Source organism: Cyprinodon variegatus, unplaced genomic scaffold (genome assembly GCF_000732505.1).
Source record: "Cyprinodon variegatus isolate N-32 unplaced genomic scaffold, C_variegatus-1.0 Scaffold562, whole genome shotgun sequence".
In the NCBI taxonomy this organism is placed as follows: domain Eukaryota; kingdom Metazoa; phylum Chordata; class Actinopteri; order Cyprinodontiformes; family Cyprinodontidae; genus Cyprinodon; species Cyprinodon variegatus.
The window spans coordinates 310,896-335,636 of NW_015151015.1; the positions used below are offsets into that span (position 1 = coordinate 310,896).

General features: G+C 36.6%; 1 protein-coding gene across 1 annotated transcript in view; it reads left to right on the top strand.

The window, feature by feature from the left end:
- Nucleotides 1–24,741, top strand: part of gmds (GDP-mannose 4,6-dehydratase) — a 246,940-nt gene that overhangs the window by 185,907 nt on the left and 36,292 nt on the right. The window lies entirely within an intron of this gene.

Sequence of the window (24,741 nt, forward strand, 5' to 3'; positions counted from 1 at the left end):
TATATATATATATATATATATATATATATATGTATATATATATATATATATATATTTATCAGCAAGAAACAACCAAACTAATTTGTCTAAAACGAGAAATTCCAATTAGTGCATGACGAAAAACATACTTAGTTACTACCAACAGATCAGCAGGTCTGGCACTGCTTCCCACTACCAACCACTGAACACAGAATCACATCCACAGACATAGGTGCAGTAGAAGAGAGAAGAAAATAACCCTGAACAACACAGACTAAGGACATCAAAGAGTCATTTAGGCAACAGGGTCTATCCCACTGCAATAAGACAATAATTTAAAAAACTGGAAGAAAAGCTGGAAACTACCCCATCCCTCCACCGGTCACTATCCAAATGTGAAAGGAAATTCTTATAATGGTCCAGACTTTTTCTTTTTTTTTGTATTCTGTTTCTGATCCCTACTCATCATAAACCATGACCATCATGCTTCATGAATGGGACAAACATTTTTTTTATTTTTATGCCAAGTTAAGTTAATAAAGGTAGATCAAGCATCAAGCTAAATAAGGTTTGCATTTAAAGATAGATTATGAGCTTTATTATAATCAGAAGCTTTGGATATAGACTTTTAAATATGATGTAATTTTTTTTACATCATATTTATTTTTCCTTTCACTGTTTACACTTATACATTAGATATGTTTTCCTTTGTTTTCTGATTTGTTTTTGGGAAGAGAGGATGTCATCCTACAAAGGGAATATAAATTATATAGATAAAGTTAGCCTTACCTCACCTGTTGTATCTTTGATTTCTATTTAATTTAATAAAGCTAACTTCATTGTGAGCAATCCAAAACTCTCAGTATGCCTGTAAGGTTTCTAGTTTGATTCTTTCAAAAATTATTGCGTGTGCTCTAAATTAAGATTTTTTTTCCTAAATAATTTCCTTATCTTTTTATATTTTACCTCATACATGCTTCAGCAATTAATATTTTATCATCCTTTCTTGTATTTTCATATAAAAGCAACTATGGAATATTTCGTTTTTTTAAAGGTAGAGTAGGGGATGTTCTTTTTCTGGGTGGATCAACAAAATAAGTTGTCCTCCTACCTGCCAAACATTCTGGTGATAAGTTTACGTAAGGCCGTCTTACGTGCTCATCCCCATTTTCAATTACTGGTGGTGAGTCTGACATAGTGAAAAAATGGAAAATCTTCTTTTGGAAAGTAAGCTTTTATGAGCAATGAAAACAGAAACTATTCAACATGCACGCATTTAATAGGCATTTCCTCTCGGGAGTGGGTACATGGTTGTGAATCTGCATTTTTTTTTTTTTTTTAAGTGGAGGGTGGGTCTTTTCAAAAATTTGCGAAAATCTTACACAATACCTTTAAGTATTTATTCCTTTCTGGCTTGTGAGTGCAGAAAAACAGGAAGTCCATGTCTCCTGCGATATTACCTCAAATGCCATCACGACTATACAACTCTAAGCATTAATAACTATTCTTTTAAATCAAGTGAGATATATGCTGTTAAAAAAAAAATCTTAGTCACCTATCTGAGACCAGATACAAACTCAATAGGCTGCAGGTATGGAGGAGGAGATCTACAGTATGTTTCTATACCATGGACTGCATTCAGTCTATATTTAGGGAAATGTTTGCTTGTCTTGTGAAGTGGCTTTAGATAACATTTAGAGTGAATAGCTGATGTAAATTAAGTAAATTGAAAACTATTTAAATCAATTAACTTTCATATTTAAATGTGGCCTTGAAGAAACTGCTTTCTTATCAAGCTGCTTATTGTTCTGTGAAAGCCTGAATTTGACTCATGATCCATCGCACCCCAGAGTCCGACAGGTTCACAGATTCTTAGAAATGACTTTGGTTACCGTATTAATAATGTAATAAAATGTATGTTACAAATTCATGAATGTTCTAGCTCCTTAGATTGATCCACACGAAATGTTTGGATGAATATCTCCTTGTTTATCACCCCATAGGAAGCTAGTATTTAATTATGCTTTGCCACTCTGGGAATATGTCAAAATGTTTGACCTTTAAGAAGTTAGTTACTTATCTAAATGACAATATATACAGTTCTTCAAGTTTTCATGAGCTCCACAGGGTTCTTGTGAATAGCATTGCTATTAAACATTTGAAAAACATTTAGTTATCTTTAACTTATTATATACTAGCACAGTGATGATTTCTATACTTGACCTTACTATGCGAGTCATAGGTTTTTTTCTTGTTGTTTCTACATGAGTTTCATTGCCGGTCATTGTGTCCAAGACCATACACTTATCAGCTACAAAGGGTGCAGCTGACAGCTTCAGGCGGCTCATTGTATGATTTTAAACAGCTGGAAACAAGCCAGCCCACCTCTTTGAGAGTAATGTTGACTGTATCCTCTCAATGAATGCAAAAAAGCTGCACATAATCACCAAAACCAACCAGATATCATCCTTTTTATTGTAAAGGAATGTATCAGAATGTGCCACTTTGTTTGATAGGTTGAACCTGATCAGTGAGAAGCTGGATTGTATGTATTGTAGAGACAAAGTTCTGAACGAACAAGTGGGCTTTTGCAACCGGAAGTTTATCAGGTGTCTATCTCTCATTAGATGTAGGTATGCCTTGCATTTAGGAGGTCTCAAGGGTGTTGCAGCTTCGCCCTGCTGATGGTGTTAGGTTACCTTAGAGTGTTGTGGCTCAGATTAACCATCAAACTCTTGGTTGAAAGCCAGAAGCCCCTGTCCCATGAGGATTGGCCCTCTGAGATTAGGGTTGAGATTCAGTTGAGTGACGGCAGGGGATTAAAAAAGAGGCCCTGCTGACTGACTGCTGTGGGTATGGAAGCAGTCTTTACACACCTGTGCCTGTATTCTTTGTGCATGTCAGCTCGTTTATTCAGAGTCTTAACCCTGAATCCACAAGGAAAACTAAACCATGAATTGATTGAGTCAACACTGACTTGTGGGCCAAGACACCTTAATGTGTAGTTTTTGTGACATTCCATTATAGGCGCTCTATCACCTGTACTGTTGATACATTTTTGGTGTTTGAGATCTGATGGTTTAGAAAAACCTAGATGTAAATATCAGGCCATCGTAAGCTACAGTAATGGTAATGGATCTTTGGAAGATTAAGGTTACACAATGAGGGAAATTTGTGGATACTGCTTAGTAGGCTGTTGGCACATGTTGAACTATGTAATTGAAGTGTTATCTGGTGTTGAGATCAACTGACCAGATTAAAGCATTCAGAAATAGGATTGTAGCAGTTTATGAGTCTGGTAATGGATTGAGTAGATTTCAGGAGAATTTGAAATCAGCCATTATGCTAAATGGACAACACTTCCAAAATGTCCAATTTGGCTGTAAAAACCAGAGAAACCTTGAAAGCATTAAAACTTTAAAATATCATCCAGGAACCCACAGCAGACCCTTGGTAAATAGAAAACTGCATGCCAGCACAATCACACAGAAGAGAGAGAAATACTGTAAGTGAAACTTTGCTACTGGGAGGGCAGGAGTTTGAGATCTTTAAGAGAACAACTTGCTAGTTTCTGGTCAGTATAACCAGACCATAACTGTATGCAAAACGGTCCTAAATGAAAGAAAATAAAAAAGACAATTTAGACCAAAGAACCTTCCAGATCCAGATTTTCATTTAAATTGAAGCATTTTGCTGACGCATCTAAAGAACATTTGGAATGGTAGTTTTGGAGAAGCTGCTGCACCCTACAGTAAATGCACCAGGGAGCGTTATCACAGATCCTTCCTCCCAGCAGCTCTAAGACTTTATTACCATCACTGTTCCCAACAACCTCAATAAGTTGTTACAGTCATGCTGATTTCTGCACAGTTTGTCCAATGTTGCTGCTATTTTTCACATATCCATTATGATTTTTTTTATTCTCCAGATACAGAGTTTGTATATTGTAAAAACACTGTGTAGTAAAATACTCTATTTGTTTTAATTTCCTATCTGTTATTTTTATACTCTTTCTAAGGTGCACATTGTGTTACAACTTTAACTATAACCTTTTGCTGCTGTAAACAATTTTCCCATTGTGGGACATTAAAGGGATTTTCTATTCTATTCTGTATTTTCTACTAGGTAGCTCGTACCATGGTAGAACTACTTAGATCAGGTGTTTGAACCCCTTGTTTTCAACTGTTTTGAACAGACCTGTATCTTTTGAGAGATAAAAAGCAACCCCTTATGTTTCCTTTTATTAGCCTTGTTTGTCTTCTCATATGGAGGGCCTTTATCTAATATCCGCGTTAATGATGTCTGTTTGGGTCCACCGAATGCCTCTGGCTGCAATGCTGCTCACTGTTCGGCTCTCAGTGTACTGTTTCAGGTGCTTTCTCTTCAAGTAATTAAACAAATTCACTGTGTTGCCATTTTTACATGCAAACCTGGTTTGAACAAACTTTGCAAATGAGTTTTGTTTGCGCCTTGTCATTTGGGGAAAAGCCAAACAAGTTCTATATACTAGAAGTAGTTTTTTGTCTTGCGACCCACTCCTCCGTTTGGTTTTTCAGCCATGGCTCTCCATGTGGCTACTGCTGCACACATAAACAAGGAGTAATTCGCTATGACTGGTAGGTCAGGTCGACTACATAATACATCAGGTGCGTTGGTGGAATTTATAGAAGGTAACCTAACCGATCCATATAATCTCATCACTGCCGTTTCGTGTACACATTCAAATCTTTCACCATCTAATATCGTTATATCGCTCACATCTATTTTTGCTGTATAGGAAAAGCATGAAGACCAGATTACAGTTTACCAGACAAAACAAAGATGGTGACCATGAATAATCTTTTTCAGACACATACAGTAAGTGAAAAAAGTCTTTATTCGACACCATAACACGGGATATACATATTTCAAGGTAATTTAACTTATATGAACTGTAAAACACAGAGTTTGATTTTCATGGTTTGGAGAGGCTTTCCTCATCAAGACAGTGTCAGCTCCACTAATTTAATCCACAAAGATTAGTACCATGTCTTAGAATAAAAGATTAGTACTAACTTGGCCCTCATATTGATATACCTTAATATTTATTGATTGATCATTATGAAAACATCTTTCAATGAAGATCTAGATATTGATTTTCACTTAAGGATAACAGGATTCTCCCTAAAATGTGACATTATTTAGAAGGGAATGCAGTTTGATAATCAAGAGTAATTATGTTAGGTTTCTTTCACCTAAGTTCCTCAGAGGTTGAAGCTTGTAGAGATAACAAGGTTAGGACGGTTCATTTACATCGGGTAGACTCTTATTGTCTCCTTATTTTCTAGAAGCTGAAGAGAGTTTAACCTCTGAACCATCAGACAGGAAGCAGCTGACACTGGGCTCATACCTCACTATTGTGGCTCACCTTAAGTGGAAATACCTGTCGTCAAGTGGGTGCAATGTGTGTCCTGACTTTTCAGCTGACTCAGACGCTTTCAGTGTCATGCTTGATGTTTAGTTCTCAGAGGATTTGGATGGTTTCCCATTTGGGCCTTTTGTGGAAAAAAAGGCTTGTGTGGTGTAGGTGGAGTGTCACCTAAGGCTGCATGTTAAATTATGTGTAATTCATCATTATCCCTGTCAGTGTACGCGCTAACCCTGAGGACAGAGGTAGGCAAGACATTAGGGTTGTATACAAGGGGTGTTTTTTTTCTTTTTCTTTTTGTGTGTTTTTGTATTCGTACAGGAGATAAATCAAGTTTTTTTTTTTTTTTTTTTTTTTTTTAACCATGGAAAGGGTTACTTAAGACGATGTGTTAAGGTTGAATTCGGGAATGGAAGTAAGCACATTTTCTGCAGACACGTGAAAGCTAAGGATGTGTGATGCGAGCTGTCAGACTTGTTTTTGAATTTTTCAAACTGCTCCTACTGTCATGGTGTTGATGGGCCATCAGTTATTCCAGACATACTGCAGGGGTTTTATCTGCTCTGTGGTTTGGCTTCAATAAGCAGTCTCAGGTGTGACTCTCTGTACTGTTCTGTACCTGTTTTGATTAGTTTCATGTCCCAGATGATTTTTACCATCATATTTTGAAAGATTTAGTGTCATGTAAAGGTAATTTTTTTTATTATTGTTTAAGCAACTTTTTAAAGGTTTAATTATCAATTATTAAATGCAAAAAACATAAAACAAAAGTTGGGTTTAGAGACAAGCCTACAAGAGAATTGCCTAAGTTGATAAAATACTTTATTTTTGCATTATATATGTGCAAAACTGTTGCATCTGTGTATATGGCTGGTTGTTTCCAACAAGGGAAATGCTTGGAGTTGTATTTTTAACATAGGAAGTCATCTACAGAATATGCTTGGCATGTAAGAAAGAATAAAAATGGACGTCAATGGAAAACTTGCAAAAATATCTTGAGTTCTCAAATCAACAGGAAGAAAACTAGACCACTAAGGTAGTTTCAAGGATATTTTACATCTAAGTTTGCACAAAAGGCCAGACGATAACAGCAGCAAAGCATTGCTTTGCCTTTTATTAATAGTTGTATGAACACAGTTTCACCTAATTTAAACTGTCTCTTTTCTGTGAATACTGAGTACCGCTGTTTCACTTAGTCAGTGCCTGCATGTTGACACTTGTAGTGTCTGTGCTAATACAGCCTAGCTGTCATATCTCATAGTTCATGTGTCACTGGAGGGCATTAACTGCTGTGGGCTGATTGACAGCTTGGTGGTTTCTGTCCAACCTCTCATGCCGAGCAGGACAACTGGTGATAAATGGGAAGCTTTCTGTCAATCTATCTTTACAACTCTCTGTCTCGTCCATGTGCGCCATTTTCCATTGCCATTGCTGCAGCTTAGTTCCACTTCTGTCTGTTGTAAATAAAGTAACACAAGGTGCGCAACACAACAATATCTGCTTATGAATTGTTTGTTTAAGAAAAGGCATCCTGTCTGTATCTGTTGTTCATTTTTATCGGTTTGTTTTTAAGGGAGTGATAAAAAAAAAAAAAAAAGCAATTCAGTGTTAAATGAACAGAAATCAGTCTGATTTGGATTCCCTATAAACAATCGATCTTCTCTATCGATGCGAATATACTACGTTGCAGTGCGCAGCCCGTGTTTACTTCCTGGTTCCTGAGCCAGTAATATGCAAAGCAAGAGAAGCAAACCAGAAAGTGTCTGAATAATACCTAAGAAGCCTTAGTATCATTTAAAAGGATTTACTTTGGCTGAATCATCCTCATTCTTTATCTTATATTTATCTGGGCTTCTCTTCTGTTTTGACAGTATTTTGTGCATGTGTTTGTTGGGAGGGGTTGTCTTTTATTTTGATTTGAAACACTGGGCATCATTTTCACTAATTCCTGATAAATATTACAAAACATATTATATATTGAGCCTGTTACAGTATATTATCTGTGGGAAGTTAATGGTTTCCAATGCCATAAAAGCAAAGAGGACATAATCAGAGGGCGGTTGTCAATCTGGAAAATTTGAACTTCCAGTAACAACTTCTAGCTCTGATTCAATACGGCTGTGATGCATATAAAACATGCAGAAATAAGCATTTTTTTTACTTTTAACTTTTTTCATTTGATTCAAATTTGGGAAAACATATTTTCTGTCAACATGCTATCTAGTTATTTTTTGAATGCATACAATTGTGAGGAGAGTGTTGGTAAAGGCTTGTATTACTAACAGCAATCACTTTAATTAATATGACAAGCACGGTCTGCATTATGGTAACGCAACTAATATGAATTAAAATTAAATCCTTTATTAAATGTTTTGCTTGTGTCTTTGCAAGCTTCACAGTTAGATTGTAGGGTTAGGGATCTGGGCCATGATTAGATGCCATCAAGCGCCCATAACAGACCAAAACTATTGTCTGATGACATTCTAGAGAATAGGTCCATGATGCAGCCACAGACAAGCCCACCTTAAAGGCTCCTATGTGTTTCACAAGTTAACCTCTTTAACCATCCAGCTAAGCTCACATGAATAAGTTTGACTATTCACACTTCATTTAAAAATTCCAGTACCAAACTCCTAGAAGTCCCGTCAGCTCGATCTTTCTTCATACTCACCAAAGACAACGAAATGGCAGGTGGTCATTTTTTTGGTTGATGGAGGTTGATGGTTGAGAAAGTTTTATGTGACTTAGAAGACATGTCATAAATATTTTCACATTTAATTGGCACTTCTGCAAGCCAATCCTCAAACCTATCTACAGTATTAACTTACAGTGACATGATTTAACGGTAGATTAGACACCTGAAAATAGCTGGAATTTCTTCATTCGTAAACAAGAGTGTAAAATAAACTCCACTTTTCCTACTTAACAATGCTCATCCAAATCCTGACCAATCACACGCTAGAATAGGGCTCTACTAAGATGAGGTGTCAACAACAAGCAGTACAAACTCCCAAAAGGGCGTTGCAAGAACCAAATTATGACATTTTGTCCTTGTGGCTGCAGGAGAGAACAAATGTCTCAATCCTCTTAGAGTACGCAGCAACCTTGATAACGTGACGCCAGTGAGCCAACTGGCAGCAGTATGACTTCACTGAAGGTGTATCAGTCAAATTGTTATTAACAGCCAATGCTTATGCATGATCGTCTCAAACACCAAATAAAAAAAAGGAATATTTTCAATTGACTAAAATGATGCTATTCTCTTTTTTTCATTTTTTTTTTTGCAAGATGTCTTATTCAGCAGTTTGTGCTATTGGGTGTCAAAACAAGTCTGAAGAGTTGTTGTATTTTTCTGCACCCTGCCCCCATTGCCTCACACCTGCTTGTCAGCTTTCTTTAAAAGTGTAAAATCAGAACAAGGCCAAGTAACTTTAAGTCTGTAGAGTTTATGCTAATCCACCCCTGCAGGTCTAGTCAGTAACTTTTTAAAAAGCTGTTGCTTTAAGGTTTTATTCTTTTTTTTATGTTGTTAGAATCAGTCCTCAACAAAACTCTCTTTTTAAACCCTACTCTTTAGAAGTAGTGCTAATAAATCCAACTGTCATGTTTCCTTAAGGTTCTTAAACTGGTAGACATTGGTACATGATGTCCTCCAGACATGATGCCTGGACTCGTGCCTATTTTATGCCTAATTTTTGTTTACTCTCGCTTGCAGTGGTTAGCTTAACGTTTTTTAAAAGTCATGTTCAGTACATTTCTAACAGGCGCTTGTACAGCATAAAGGATCAGATAAGTATTTTTAGGCTATATTTCAATTATTGCAAAGAACATCACAAGTCTGAATTAGTGTTTGAGTCGTGCCCATGTTTGATTTCTGCAAAAATACCTTTTGCTTCCAAAGCAGGAATGTCCTCAGTGTAGTCTGGTCTCCATTTGTTGCTCTTGGACGGATTTTTTTTTAAGGTTTCCGATTGCAAACGGAGAATTATTAGATTTCACCCCCAGCACAGATGATTAATGCAAATAGGATTTATTTTCTATTATTTTTGAGTAGGGAGAGATAAAGAATTTAATTCTTATCATTGCAATTGTAAGGTGCAACACAAGGTATTTGTCTGTCTTTTTTAACCTAAATCCCTTAATAAACAGGACCAAATCTATCCAGTTACTTTTAAAAAGTAGAATTTTGTGTAAAGTGTTTTCAAAGAAGGCGTGACCCTAATTCTGCTCTTAATGAGCTCAAAAAGGCTTTTATTTTTTTTCTCTCTCAATTGAGTCCAGTAAAACTGCAAAGCAGATGATTTATTTCAATAAGACAAATGTTTAAAATCCCAAGTTTTGGATCTGCATTTATTAAAATGGCCAAAAGGTGATTTAAGTTCCCTTTTGAAAAAACTTGGACTAGTTTAGTGGTTTAATTAAAATAGCCCATGCTTATTTTATTAATAATGAAAATAAAATTCAGCTTTTTTAATTTGTTTATATAGCCCTTCGGACAACGTTAGCTTGACGTTTCTGGTCTGGGTGATGACAGCATTTGAACTCCAATTTTCTAATGTTGCTCATTTTTGCTTTCTCGCAGTATTTCCGAAACCATTATTCATCTGTGTTCATTTGATACTTTTTAATATTTTTGTTAATCATGTCTATATTTAAAACATACATTTTAAATAATTGGTTTATTTTTGTAAAAAGATAAAATAAAAATTCTTCCTGAGTAGAAAATCTGACATTGTAAAGCAGAATAAGTAGAAGTAATGTGATGATTTATATCCACAGTTTTTCCAACCTCTGTTGCACAGAGTGCCTGAATTGCTTCCTGCCCCTCAGTCAGGTTAGAGCCTTCTAAAATGCAGAAGATCTGTGTAAAAAAATCAAATTATCCCTTAATATTTTGATAGGATTTAAGAGTTAGGTAGCACACAGGACAGAGAAAAATTATGATCACTTTAAGTTATTTCTTGTGGGTTTTACTCTGCTTTGTAAAGGCATGATTAAATTTTCACAAACTGCTAAGTTTTTATTAAAAAGTCAAAAGCCACGAGTTTATTTCAATTTGTTATTGCTTATATTATTAGCATGTAGCTGCTTTTCTACATCTTCAGCTGACCGTATCTTGTTCTGCATGTTCTATGTATAAAATCTTTCAGCACTGGGCCCAGTAGCAGTTCATCTCAGTACACCCTGCCGACTATCATCAGGATCTAAACGTCATCTTGGTATATTGACAGATTGGGGAGATTTCCATCTATGAACTGTCAGTATCTTGGCAGCTGGGTGTGTCAGGCAGTAGCACCTGCTCTTGACTTGCAATGCCAAGTTTGCGTTTTGGATTGACTCTCTCAGTGTCTTGTTATTGATCAGATTGTTTTGCTTTTTGGAGAATCTAATGATAAGAAAGGCTCATCTTAAGAATAATGTCAAACAGGCATCCCAAGTTAGAAATAGTTAGGTTGTGAGATTTTAAGATAAAAAAAACAACTCACTCATTAAAGGGAGGAGTGGTTAGTCTTTAACTGTCGTAAGCTTATCTCTATAAAACCAAATCGCAGGAAGATTGTATGATTGCTTTGTAATTCCAGTTTTTAGAGGAATGAGTGGGATGTTTGTTTCTCGGTGGAGTGATTTGACTGAAAGGCAGAGATGATCACCCTCTATTCCCATGAATTTACGTTAAATCAGGCTTTCTTGGAGTCACGTAGCAGCATTCCCTCCAATGCTGTCAATACATGACCTATTATCCTTTTGTTTTAAACAAGTTTGCAAACAAGTTTGTGCATGTCCAGTGACAAGTGCTAATGGAAGGAGTGCTACAGTACATACCAGTGATGCAACAATATTTGGCTTGCATGGCTGAGAAAAACACCTTGGAATCTATAACTTTTGACTAGTTTGAGTTTGATTACTTACAGAGGTGAAACTCTTTTTAAATTATTATTCTATATGAAATGGATCGGGTTTGTGTTAGCTTTAACCCTGTGCAACATCCTGCAGCAACATCAGGTGCATTGTAGCTGCTTAGTGGTGCATTGTTCATTGTTTATTGGCTATGAGAGTAGTGCCCTTGAGGGCTAATTAGATTGCTTAATAAAAATAAAGCACTTGTAAAAACCAGTAGTAAATTTGTACAAATAACATGACTTAAATGAAGACGCCCTAGAAGCTAAATGGAAAATCAACATCTTCCTGTCGATTAAACATGTGGCAGAATCTGTAACACTTGGGCTGAGAATTTCCAAAACCAAGGGAGAGTTGAGAAAGAATAAAAAAAAGCTCTCACATCAGCTCCTTAAAATAGCATTGTTGACATACCGCCCCTCTGCACCTGTCAACTGCCTATCCAGGTCTACATGTGAGAGACTTGCAACCCCTTCACTTCCTTCTCGGCCCAGATGGCTGTCATACCTGCAGCGAGATGAGCTTAACGAATTCAGCAGAGCCTCTCCTGCTCGCATATTCTCTCACGTCATCAGTCATGTCGTCACATGATGAGAAACTCAGACAATGGTTCCAGTGATCCGCTGAAATAAAGAACGTTAAGTGTTGTAACTTTTTATGACAGTTGGCAGCATAGCTGACCCACCTGTTGAGGTAATCAGTGAGACAAAGACATACCTCGCTGATGTAGTATCTAAATAATGTTTGGCACTGGCAGGTTTAACTCAGCCTAAAGGACAATTGCACTTTTGTGTGCTTTGACACAGTCAAATATCGACGGCGATCTTGGATGCATTCCTGATAGCTTTTAGATGAAGTGTTTGGACCTGCCTCTTTTCTTTTAGTTTGAGATCTCAGAAGTCTTTCACAAAGAATGCTTTTGACTTTTTTCAAGCATGTGGGAGGAAACTTCTGTTTGTTTCCTCTTTAAATAGAGTTTTGTTTGCAAGAGAGACTAGAAGAACTATCAGTAGGCTTTAGAAAGCTGTCAACCATAGAAAAAGTAATATAAATCATTTCAATGCTCATAGATGTCAGGACAAAATAATGAACAAAAAGGCATCAGCCAAAATCTTCCAAGGTGCGGAGCTCATCAGCTTTTAAGACCAGCCAACCAATTATCGTGTTTTATGAGTGTCTCAGCTTCAAATGGACCAGCATGCCAGAACATCCTAATTCTATTCTCACTAAGGGGAAAGTCATCTTCAGGTCACTTCAACAACTTGCCATTTTGGAGTTACCATTTTAAGTCAGTGGCTGTTTCTCAATTCATAAGAACGCAAGTACCAACTCGTGTCCTCTCCAAGTATGTTTTTGAGAAGAACACAGGAAAGTATGGACTTGGGCATAGCGGGAGCATGCAGCATAAATATAGGTCAATTGGAACAGATGCATACTTGTGACGGCTAGTATGGACTTGGGCATAGCGGGAGCAGGCAGCATAAATATAGGTCAATTGGAACAGATGCATACTTGTGACGGCTAGCTTGGAGCTGCATTTGTACTCCTGTTATTAATAGTCTCTAAATAATAATAAATTCAAACTTTTTTCATTTAGTGTGGGAATAATAACACGGTCAGATAAACACAAACCAAATGAACATTTTGCCAAATAAAGCCAAAAACTCGCCACCAGAGCGAGCAGTACTTCACACATAGCTATGCCCAGAGAGGGCTGCTGCAGACGGGCTGAAAGTAGCCCTGGCTGCAGTTAGACTCGGAATATCTGAATTTTTTTTTTTTATTACACTTTAAATCGGTAAATGGGACATATAGTGATTCTTAAAAATACAATGTTATCGCCTCAATTGATCTAAAAATGGGAGCAACGGCAACATAAAAGAGAACTTTTAACTTAAGACTCTGAGCTCTGTGAATGCTCCCCTGGAAGCTGCTGCTGCCGCAGTGCATGCTGGGATGGCTGTAAATCTCAACAACAGACAAGTCTGCTCTGATGCATGCTGGGTAAAGAGGGAAGGGCGAGAACAACATCCGGGGACTTTGTCCGTTCTCGCTCTTCTTGTTCTTCTGAATTGGTGCTATGGCTGAAGCTGATGAAGTTTCACGAGCACATGAGAACGCACAAGTACACATATTGACAAATGCCTCATGTGTTGCCTTTTTTCTGTTCTAACTTCTATAATATTGTATTTTATATAAATTTTTTTTGTCTGTTTTTTAATCTGTTTTAAGATTTATAACTCATGGGTTATACCCCTATATGGCACACAGAAAGACTTGAATACTGGCTAAAGGTAGAAACCATTTCTATGAACACTAATCAAAGCTAAAACCACAACCAGCTGAATCAAAACGTAAACAAACTCCAAATAAATGTTCATGACACAACACTGGCTGTCAAATCTTAAACAGGTGTCATCTGCATAAATAACTAGGATGTATACAAAAGCAGAGATCTCAGATTCCAGGATTTAGTCAACAAGTAAAAAAAGAAAAAAAAATCTAAAAGCTTTGGATTTTTTTAGATTAATTTTTTTGTGCTTATGTTTACCCCAGCTGCACAAATTCTGACACAGATAATGTCTGCAGGTGGACATATGGTTCCCAAACTTTTTTTTTATTTTACCTCATTTATTTTTTAGATTTTCTGCATAGTGCTAAAACCTTTAAAATTTGCAGAAATTATGCGTTACCTCTTGAGACCTAAAAGATTAAATCCTTACTCTTCAAAGTAACATGGATACAAATTGATGCACAATCAGTAGGAAAGCTGTGATTTCTTTGTAAAACAAATTGATAAAAATAAAGTACCGATAATGCAAAATGTCAGAGTAACAAGGGTTGAGGTAAAATAAGAGACAAATGGTATGTTGCCAGATTTTCTCTTCTTGAAAATATGGTGTCGCTAAGTAATTAGGTTATTTTGAGCGCAAACTTTTGGAGAACTCCTTGGAGCTTGAGGCTAATGAACGAGGATGAGCTCATGTTCTGTGAATTTATTCCATTTTTTTTTCCGGGGCTGAACTATTTACCCCGAGTCATTCGATTGATATTACCATATAATTAAACACATTGTAAATCTAGATGAAGATGTCATAGCTTTGAAAGCTTCTGATTCATATCATTTGAGTTAAAGTCAATGTTCTGGCATCACTATTAAAAAAAAGGTAAAAACCTACTTTTGAAAAAGAAGCTCAGTGACGTTGAAGCTTCCCAGCATTCGCTACAGGTTTTTTTTAGGGTAGTAGCAGAAACACTCTGTGTTGAGTTCTGAATAAAAAAAAGTCTAGTAGGTTTTAAATTTCATTTTATTCCATGCAGGCGGTCCAGACCTCATAAATCCCTTCCAAGGGTCCCTGTAGTGCACTCTCTAACACAAAAAATGAGCATCGCAATTTTAACATCTAATCGAAATGATATGAGTTCTTTGGAGAAGCTGTCAAATGTTTTTGAAACCTTTTTTTATGCAAGCCCATCTTTACACAAATCACTGCTTTGAATTCTAATGCAATCAGCGAACTAGACGTAATAAGAAACCATAAAATTCTGGAAACCACACTGTCAGAGACCTCTGCGGAGGACAGCCTTCATCCTAACAATGAGAAAAACAGGTATAGCCTCGCATACACGCGTGCTAATAATATTATGGCCCATGGCAGGCAGTAACTCATACACTGTCCCTCTGCAGCAGAGACTTTAAAAGTTGGTCTGCTTCTTTTTTTTTTTTTTTGCCTAATATCTGTTACTAAATGAAGCCTAAAATATGGTGGCCATTTCAGTTTCCCAGTATTAGGTTGGAATCTGATATATATCCAGTTCAGAGCTTATTAAAAAAAATATACTCCCAAATCATAGAACATCTGTGTCTTCACAGAACTTGCTTCCTTTCTTCTTTGCTTTTTATGTATGTTTTTCTTATAAAAAAAACAGGTAGGGAAATTAATAAAAAAGCAGAACTGCTAAAATGTTATAAAGTTATTTTGCAGCTTTTTGATATCAAGCAGGTTTTTTTTACCCAGAAAAAAAAAAAACAAAGACTTTTGGTATTTTGGGAGATTTGTTGATTGAGCAAAGTTAGAACTTTGTAAACTGGAGCCCTTAATGTTAGTTCCATTCCACTTTTTTTTTTTTTTTTTTTTTTTTTTTCACAGCCCCCAAATAGAGATACATACTTGGAGTGGTCTCATGGTAGCATTTCACGACTCCTTGTACCCAGCAGTATAGTTGTAAAAAAACAAAACAAAAAACACAAGAGGAATGGTTTATTTAATTTTTTTATATTTTTTTGAAAGCATACATAGCCTAATTAATATAGTCTATTAACCTAAAGCAAAATGCATGGTATGGTTGTTACATGTCAAGGCACCTTCCTGTAGAACTGCAGTCAGTCCGGACCAGCATGGCTATTACTGCCCCCTACATAGTTAAGGACAAATTTGCCACTGGTATCAGCTTCATAGTCACTGGAAAAACGATCTAGAAATAAGTAAAAATTTCCTAAATTAAGTGTATTTACCCTTGATTTGAGTAGGTAAATGAGATAGTTTGCCAATGGAATCAGTATTTTTACTCTTAAAATAAGATAATTAGATAGTATTCACTTGAAATAAGACAATGCAATTGTGTTTTCTTATTTTAGATCTAAATTGTCTTGTTCCATTGGCAAGATGTCTCTTTTATCTCCTTAATTCAAGAACAAATGCACTTGTTTTAAGAAAAAATGACTTATCAAGAGTTAGATTTTTTTGCAGTGTGGTAGGCCGCTTCTTTGATTTTATTTATTTTGTTCAGGCTACTCGTTAGCCCACAGCTCGCCAAATGTTGAAAGGGCAAAATAATTGCCAGTAGTGTTCATATATAGTAGGAATTTTAAACATTCAGTAATAAATTGTCACAGGGGTATGGGGGGATAGTCACTTAAGAAGGGGGATGATTTTTAAGTTTTTTTTAAAGTGGGATGACATCCCACCTCGTCCCACCTCGTTTCTCCTTGTATTATAATATTTGGGTGCAAACCACAAATTGTAAAGAACCATGAAGCAGGGAAAAAGATGCAACTGCATTCTGCAGATTGATGCATACCGACCAGCCACCTTAAAAACAATGGCAGTGGCCATTGTGTTCCCTCTAGCTGTAGTAATCTTTGTTTGAAAGAAAGCTACTAGAACTCTGAGTTTTGTGGTAATGGCTATGCATTTTACCTTACAGTTCCAACATGATTCATACCCATTGGAGATTTAGATTCAGAAGTTTTCATTTGCAAGTCATACACCTTTTTTAAAGATGTTATTTCTCTGCAAGCACAGCTGCAGAGTCATGTGCAGATTGACCAGCCACAAGCATTTCAATAAGATCTAATTGATCTGACTTCATATGATCCAATTTTCTGGCAGATCTTAATCAATCAATCTTCTTCCATAGATACTCCATTATATTAGGTTAGGCTGGGCTACTCAGAATTTCTTTATTTCTACTCAAAAGAAAGATGCTGTTAAAATTATAGATTAGTTGAAAAAGTCTGTGTGCATAGACACAGTCATTGCATATGGTATAAATCATGGTTGCTTCTCTTAAACTGTTGCAGCATTAACCCTACACATACTACCGGTACCTATTTAGGTGTTTATATTATTATTATTAATATTTTAAAAGTATAGAAAATAATGGAATGGATTTCGTAGGGTCTTAGCTGATGGTGTGGGTCATTTTCCCCTTAGTTTACTTTGTACTCTTGTTTTAAACCACTTATTTGGTCATTATTTGTACGCTTTTAAGGTCCACGTCTGTGGACATTTTTGCTGTAATGCTATTTTAACACCTAATAATGTACACAAATAATTTAATTCCAATGCACTTAAACAGTTTTACATCAGCTTTTTTTATTGCAGTTTAATATCTATAAGCATTGCGCAGACAAATTTTACATCTCGGCTTTAGGACTGTTTGTTCTGAACCAAATTTGAAACAACGGTCTTATAAAGAATGCATAAAACCTCTATGGTCCCTTATCAAATGAAGATTAATCAATTATAGACCTACTGGTGAATAATATGTACTGAAGTCTCATTGATACAAATTCTTTTAACAGGCAATTGGCATTTAAAAAATAATATACGAAAATTATATAATTGTAAACTGTAATTTCAAACGTCCCTCTTGCAGGTTTAAATTGAAGTTTGGTGCTTAAGACGGTACGAAAAGGTTGCATTGAAAAATAATGAAACCTACATAATGAAATTACGAAAGGTCTGAATGAGCAACACTGCTGACAATCCAAACGTTAAATTAGAAAACCAACAGTTGTATGTTTTTACTCAGAAATTAAGTTGATTTGCAAGGTGTTATTTTCTTTTACTTGCAAAAAAGCAGCTGTACGCCTTTATAATGAGATGGTCAGAAGCTTTACGTTTAAAGGGACTGCTTTCTTCCAAAGCCGTCACAAAATCCATCTGTACGATTTAGTAACCTGCCAAGATTATGACCTGCTAAATATGTTTAACTGGAATCGTAGGTCGTATTTCTCCGAGGGCTGTGGGCCAAAGCGTTCACCTTCATTTGTCACTTATCATTCACTTAAGTATGGTCTTTGACGTTCTGGACCTCTCTGGGCGGCAGGGATGGCGAGGAACGAGCAGCTATTATTATCCAGGTTTATGTCTCTGGCGGTGCAGCGGTGTCAGTCAGAGGCTGCGGCGGAAGCCAGGGGGCCGCTTAGGACTGCTGGCTCTCTGAGGTGCTTCATCTCAGGACTGAGGCAGCAAGACCTCTAACTGAACCGCAGCCATTTGGATGAAGAAGTGCTGAGGCAGCAAGCTTGAGCCGTTTCACTGGGTGGGGCTCCTAAACTCCGCTACAGGTCTTAAAACAAGAAGAGGTGGCTGTCGGCTGCCAGACACTTTCTGACTTTATTATCATGTAGACCTTGTCCTTGCGCTCAGATTCACACATCGTTGTCGTTTATTCTGTTTTTCCCCTCACTTGTTGCTTCACTGCAGTGGTCGGTTCCAACATCTGGGATCAATTTGTGTGAATTATGCGTTAAAAAAATTAGCCCATGTTTTAAAAGAAGCACATGTCTGTGTTTCACCTTGTCATATTGGGTGTTAGAGAAAAAGATGGAGCTCAAGGATTCCTCAGATTCCTTTCAGTAGAAGCCCACGATAAGGAGAAATGGAAGGTAGAGTGAAGCTTAGGGTTCTGACATCAGCTTGGCTCGTTGATGGATTGAGGTGAATGTTTGAGGACCAGACAGATGCGGAGAAGCAAATGTCTTTTATGAGCAGCCTGATTTATCCACTGAACAAGCTTTATCGAGCCTCGCCGCTGGAATTTATGAGACTTGACACAAAAAAACGGGTTAACAGCGTTTTGTTTGGATGTTTGACAGAAGCTGCAGTACTTTCCTGCTAAAGAAGCATTAAATATCAGCATTATTAAAATGTTTTTAATAACCCAATACTTGATTGGGGTTGTTTTTGCTTTTTTTCCCCCTCAAAATCTAGTATAACCTTTATTTTATTTTAGTTTAGCTTAGTTTAGTTAGAGATACTGTTGGAAAACAATAAAAGACAAATGCTTAAAGTTTTCATCGTCTCTTTGATCTGTTCCAGTTTATGGAAGTATTTAAAGAAGAAACACCTTTTTGTTTCCTGTACGGATTGATTTACGTATTCAATAGTTTTTTTGTTACAAAGAAAGACCCAAATTCTTTATAGTTCTGGCAAATATAGGTTTGTACAACAGGAAGAGTCCAAACTGGGGTTTATTTTGGAATCTGTGGAGTGAGCAGACAATTAAGCAGATGTAAAAAGATAATCCAGATTTTTTAGCATTGCGTAACATTACTTGAAAATGCATTCTATTTTTATATATTTACACAACAGCTGGAGGTTCAGGTTTGTCTGTATTAACAGCTTTTTGACAGCTAGCTCTCATTTTTCTACTGTAAGTCTTTTCTATTCTTTTACTTTTATATCCTAGGATATAAAAGTAAAAGAATAGAATTACACTCAGTTTTTTAAAGGGATCTGTAAATCATGTTAAATTCAGAAAATGAAAAGGTTACAGACCTTAAGATTTCTATAAAAAGAACATTCCTCGAATTTTTGGGTGAACTATTTTAGGATATTCTTAGAAACCCTCAAAATATGCGTCACATTTCTTTAAAAAAAAAAAATGCATGCTGCAACTTATCAGCTGCCTGTACCAATCTGATTGTTAATGTTTTTTAATTGCGGATTGAGGTCTATCGGCTACATTTAAGACATATTTGCCCGAAGTATTTTTAAAATGTATACTGTACCTTAAAATGGGTATTCTGCACCAGTGAAGAGATTTTTTTATATATTTACAGGCAAGTTCTTAGATTTTAAAACTTGGTGAACGTTCTTAAATAAACAGAATGTTTGTTTATAGACAGGATGGTGAGGCTTTGTCTATTGAGGACCACTGATTCAGGAGTTTACTGAAAAAAGATAAACATGTCAGAATACCAATAAGATCTTGAATGTGCTATAGAACATTATGTTCGTCATCACATCTCTCAGATTTCCATAAGGCTGCTAATCTGATGATCAGAGACTAGATCATAACTTCCTGTCTGATTATGTGCAGCAGACTCCTGTCCCTGTACTAATGTACAGTTCATGTGCAGCCACAGAGGCTGGGGTAGCGTATCTAAACATGCATGGATTCCATGTGAAAGTGCATTTGTTAATTACCTGCCTGTTTTATTGATGTTAAGCTCTAAGCCTGGTGTTTTATTCACAGTCAAGCGGTAATTGAAATAGATTATGTACTTGAGAAACCACAGCAGATTTGCTTAAAAGACACATGTTTCTTCCCGGGCTCAACAACCTGCACTTGTTAAGGTTAAGTTTCCAATTCTTTTGTATAACAGCTGAGCTTTCAGAGGCTCTCTAGCCTTCAGGCACATGTTTAACATGGTGTTCTACATCCTCGAAATGAGATATATCTGAAACACAATAATGTTGCCGTGCTCTTTGCCAGCATGGACATGTGGAAAATCAACTTGATAGGACTTTGATGGATCTTTATCTTTATTTTTTCTTACTAAAAAACATTGATTTACTCTCAAAAGCCAAATTCCATATACTTTTTAACAAGACTCTTGTTGAAAGTAGATCGTAATGGTCAAACATTTTTGTCCGTCAAATGCCCCATAATCAAGAAGTCAGCAAGAGTTGTTTGTCCTTTCAATTAGAAAAAAAAACTACTACATGTTTTTAAAACTATGGCCACATTATATCATTGCATTTTACTTTTTGCTTTTTTTTTGTTTGTTTATGATTTAGGGTGTTTTGGTGTCTAAGTAGAGAATTATAATTAGGCTGTTAGAGCCATTGGGTATAGCAAGATTTAAACAATTATTACGGAAACACAAACGATTGCTGTCATACATTTCTAACAGCCTAATGTCCTGCTGGATCAGCTTAACCTGGCAGAAGCCAGATTGATATGTGTAGAACTCAGTTGAGTTCTACGTTACCAGTCTCGGATGGCTGCCGTTCATTCTGTCAAAAGGAGGGACATTTAGTACACTTAGAACTGATTAGATGATGTGCCAGCTAGTACCTGCCTTCCATAATACCCTTTAAGTGAATCGTAGCAGCCAATCATGACATTTTTCATAACTAGCGGAGTAAGCTGATAAATCAGACTTTTTCCAAATGCTGTTGGAAGATTCTTTCCCATCTACAAATGCACAAAGTGTTTCTCTTAGCTCCTATTTAAATGAGAAATTGTCGCTACTAAATTGACAGTCCAGCTTGCAGCGCAAGGTTAGGCTCAGCTGGCTAAAAGAAGACAGCCACCTTTTCTCTCTCTTACAAGAAAATGTGTTTCACTAGTATAACAGGAATATAGGGGGAGGATGTGAGATGATGGTGGCTTAATGATTACCGTATTTTCCGGACTATAGAGCGCACCTCACTATCAGCTGCGCTCACTACATTTTTTTTGAAAAAACTGGAAACGTACAGTACATGTATAAACTGCACCGGCCTATAAGCTGCTGATAGCTACTAAACTGTCTCCCACAAAACCTGTAGGGGGAGCTCTACTTATAACCCCTGTAGAAGGGGTGACGAAGAATGCTAGCTCCCGTTAGCTTGTTGGCTCGCTGCAGTAAGAGCTTCTATGGAAAGATTGAGCTTAATCAGCTCTCAGGAGTTAGTCCCAGTCTCTTCATTGGTTCGGTAGCTTTAATGAGTCAAATTAATGTCAAAATGTGAGAATTCGAGAGATTTGTTATCCGTCGTGCCTCCTGGTAGCATGTTGTGCTAAATAAGAATTACCCTCTTATTCTTTCATTTCCAAATTTTACTTTGCCCTCTGGCAGTTAGGAAAAAATCTACAGAAAATTTGTACCTTCTTATAAGCCGCATGGGTCAAAACATGGGAAAAGTAGCAGCTTATAGTCCGGAAAATACGGTAATGTTAATTCATGTGCACTTGTAGGTCTCAACAATATGTGTCATTAGTGTAACTTTTACTTATTGTAAATTGCTTAAAATAGACAATAAAAATAAAAAATATATAAATATAGACAATATTTATTTATGGTAACGTGACAGAAGATCAACTTTATAGCTATATGTTTAAAGATGTATCTATTTTCTCAGAGATTGCAGCTTGAAGCTATTGGTTGAGACAAAATACAAATATTCAGAAATTAATTCCTTCAGTATTTGGCAGTTGTTTTTCTAAAATATATTTTTTATAGTGATATAAAGTTCTATCTATAACCATAACCTGCTGTAACCCACCCTCCTTCTTGTGAGGTCTATTGGTCACTAGAAACTGCCTTTAGAAGTCAGTGTATATGAAGATTTTTTGTGTTGTCTTTCTCTTCCGCTGTAACACAAAGACTGTCCAGGGTGTTCCCCACCTCTTGCCCAAGGACATGTTTCCATAGCAGCTTATGTTTAAAAAAATATTCTGTTTTTCCTTTACTTTGAGCTGAATATAAACATGTATTTAATGTGTATAGAAAGATCTTCCAGAAAACTGTTAGCATTTGTATGAAAACGGCCCCCCTGGAAAATGTTTCCATTTGATCCTAACAAATCTTCTATAAAGTTGACATGACCTTTACTTTTTAGTCCCAGTGCTTCTTCTCCTGTTTTATTAAATAATAGTTGTAAGGAATCAATGTTTTGTGCAGGAATTTGTTACTTGATCACATGATCACTAAAGACATCAGCACACTAACAAAGGGAATCCATCAGTGTTGTAAGCGTTTTATTAACCATGTCCCCGTCATTGTGTGAGTGATACCAGAGATCAGAGGTCTGTCTATCAAGGGGACACTAAAGTGGGTGTGTGGGCAAGGAAAAAGGAGGAGAGCATGTTGGAGAGGAGATGGAGGGTTTCCGAAGGATACCACTCCCTCGCCACGCGTGAACTGATGTGAATTTAGGTGACAGGAGCCTGTAATCCCTGGGAAAGAGTCTGTAAGGGGGAATAAGGGTGAAGAGAGCTGAAAAATGGGATTGACCCTTAACCCTGGGAGTCGGTAATGTGATCCCGGTATCTCTATTGTGGAGGCGAGAGATGGGGAGTAGGTCAGCAGGGAAAAGGGAAACAGCAAAGCCAAACTGCTGATTAGAACTTCCAGTGATCAGCAGCAGACCTACAACTTAAAATCACACAATAAAGGTACACAAACAATGCCACTCTTAAGACAACTTCTCAGCAATACATTTTTGAAATATTTCTGTTATTTCTTTTGAATTGAAAACATGCACCAACATAAATTTATGTTGGTTAAAGAGATTGCTTAGTACTAAATTACAATGTCATTAAAAATGCACATTAATCAGCTAATTCAATAATTAAATACTGATAGTTTCCCCATAATTCTGTTTTTTCTTAGAGGCACCTTTTGATACATAGTCAGTCCATATGTTTTTCGTTTAGAATATAAAATATAATAATAATAATTTAATTTAATTGAATTCACAACACAAGGCACTTTACAAAGACAATTCAACCAGATCAGATTGGTTCAAAGTTTTCTATCTAAGGAAAATCAGTTAATTGCATCGACTTATTGATTCAACAGCAATGCTTCACGCCAAGCATGCATGCAGCGACAGTAGAGAGGAAAAACTCCCTTTTAACAGGAAGAAACCTCCACCAGAACCAGGCTTAGTGTGAGCGGCCATCTGCCGAGGCCAACTGGGGTTCAAGGAGACAGAAGCAGGCATGGAAAAAGAAGCAGAGATACAAAAGTCAACTGTAAACCTGCTCTAAAGGCGGCCCCCCCGTCCAGGAAATACAAAGCCAGACAGATGAGCTCCGAGCTAGCTCCCTTGTCAGAGGAAGAAAGAGAGCACATACAGTTAGTCACAGTCAGAGAAACAGGACTACACTGAAAAACAGGCCAATCCCCAACATCTATAAACAAAGGTGTTTATGGCAGCAGCACAACTGATATTTCTCTCAGGGATGGATTCACAGCCAAACAGGAACAGACCGGATAAAGCTACTGTAATGAGAAAAGGCAGAGAGCATAAAATTAGATATTGAACTAACAAATACTATACACTCTGCAGCTAGCGTCATAGGAAAAACAAAATCTCACAGCTTGCAGATACATAATTACATTACAGTCTTTATTTCAGATGCATAGTTCTATTAAAATCAATCACCTGTTCTATTTCAGGAGCACGGTGTGCAGGTTGGTCATGAAGTGGGGCACTGCTTTTTATTTTGATTGATTGTTTCCACAGCTCTAATTGCTATTTCTCTTTATAGTTGAAAATGCCATTGAATATATATACATAAAGAAAATAAAAACAAACAACAAATCTGTAAGCTTTCACTGCCTTAGCTTAAGTGTCCTTGTACACCAGCGTTCATATTGTTTTCCCACTGCTACACATTTCTTATCCCTCTTGCCATCAAACACTCTTTTCGGCTTTTTTAAACTTGATCTTGGACTTCTCTTTCTTTTTGCACCTCTGTTGAGTGTTGCTGACTCTCTTTCTTTTGCCATAGACATATTTCTTTACCTTCTTTATTTATGATCATACTTCTGGTCACATAGTCTTGCTATAGTAAATGTGCAAAACAGCACTTTGTTTACCAACAAAAAGTACAAAAGAAATTGTAAACAATAGATAAGAGAAGAAACAAGCAAACAAGGTGCAACTTTTTAATCGGATGATCTTTGCATGTAACCCGAATGAGCTACTAGTCATAGTATGTGATGTGCGCTTAAACAAGTATCTTATATAAACATCTAATTTTAAACACTATGACTCACTAATAGCCAGAATAGCACACTAGTAAATTATGTCAACGCTGCATTTTGTTTGTCATAAGTAAAAGAAAGTTCTTCGTAGTGTTAATAATCAGTATGTCCATACAACAACTTATCAAGGTTGTGGCTGTCTTTACTAGGGCTGCAAATAACGATTATTTTAAGAATC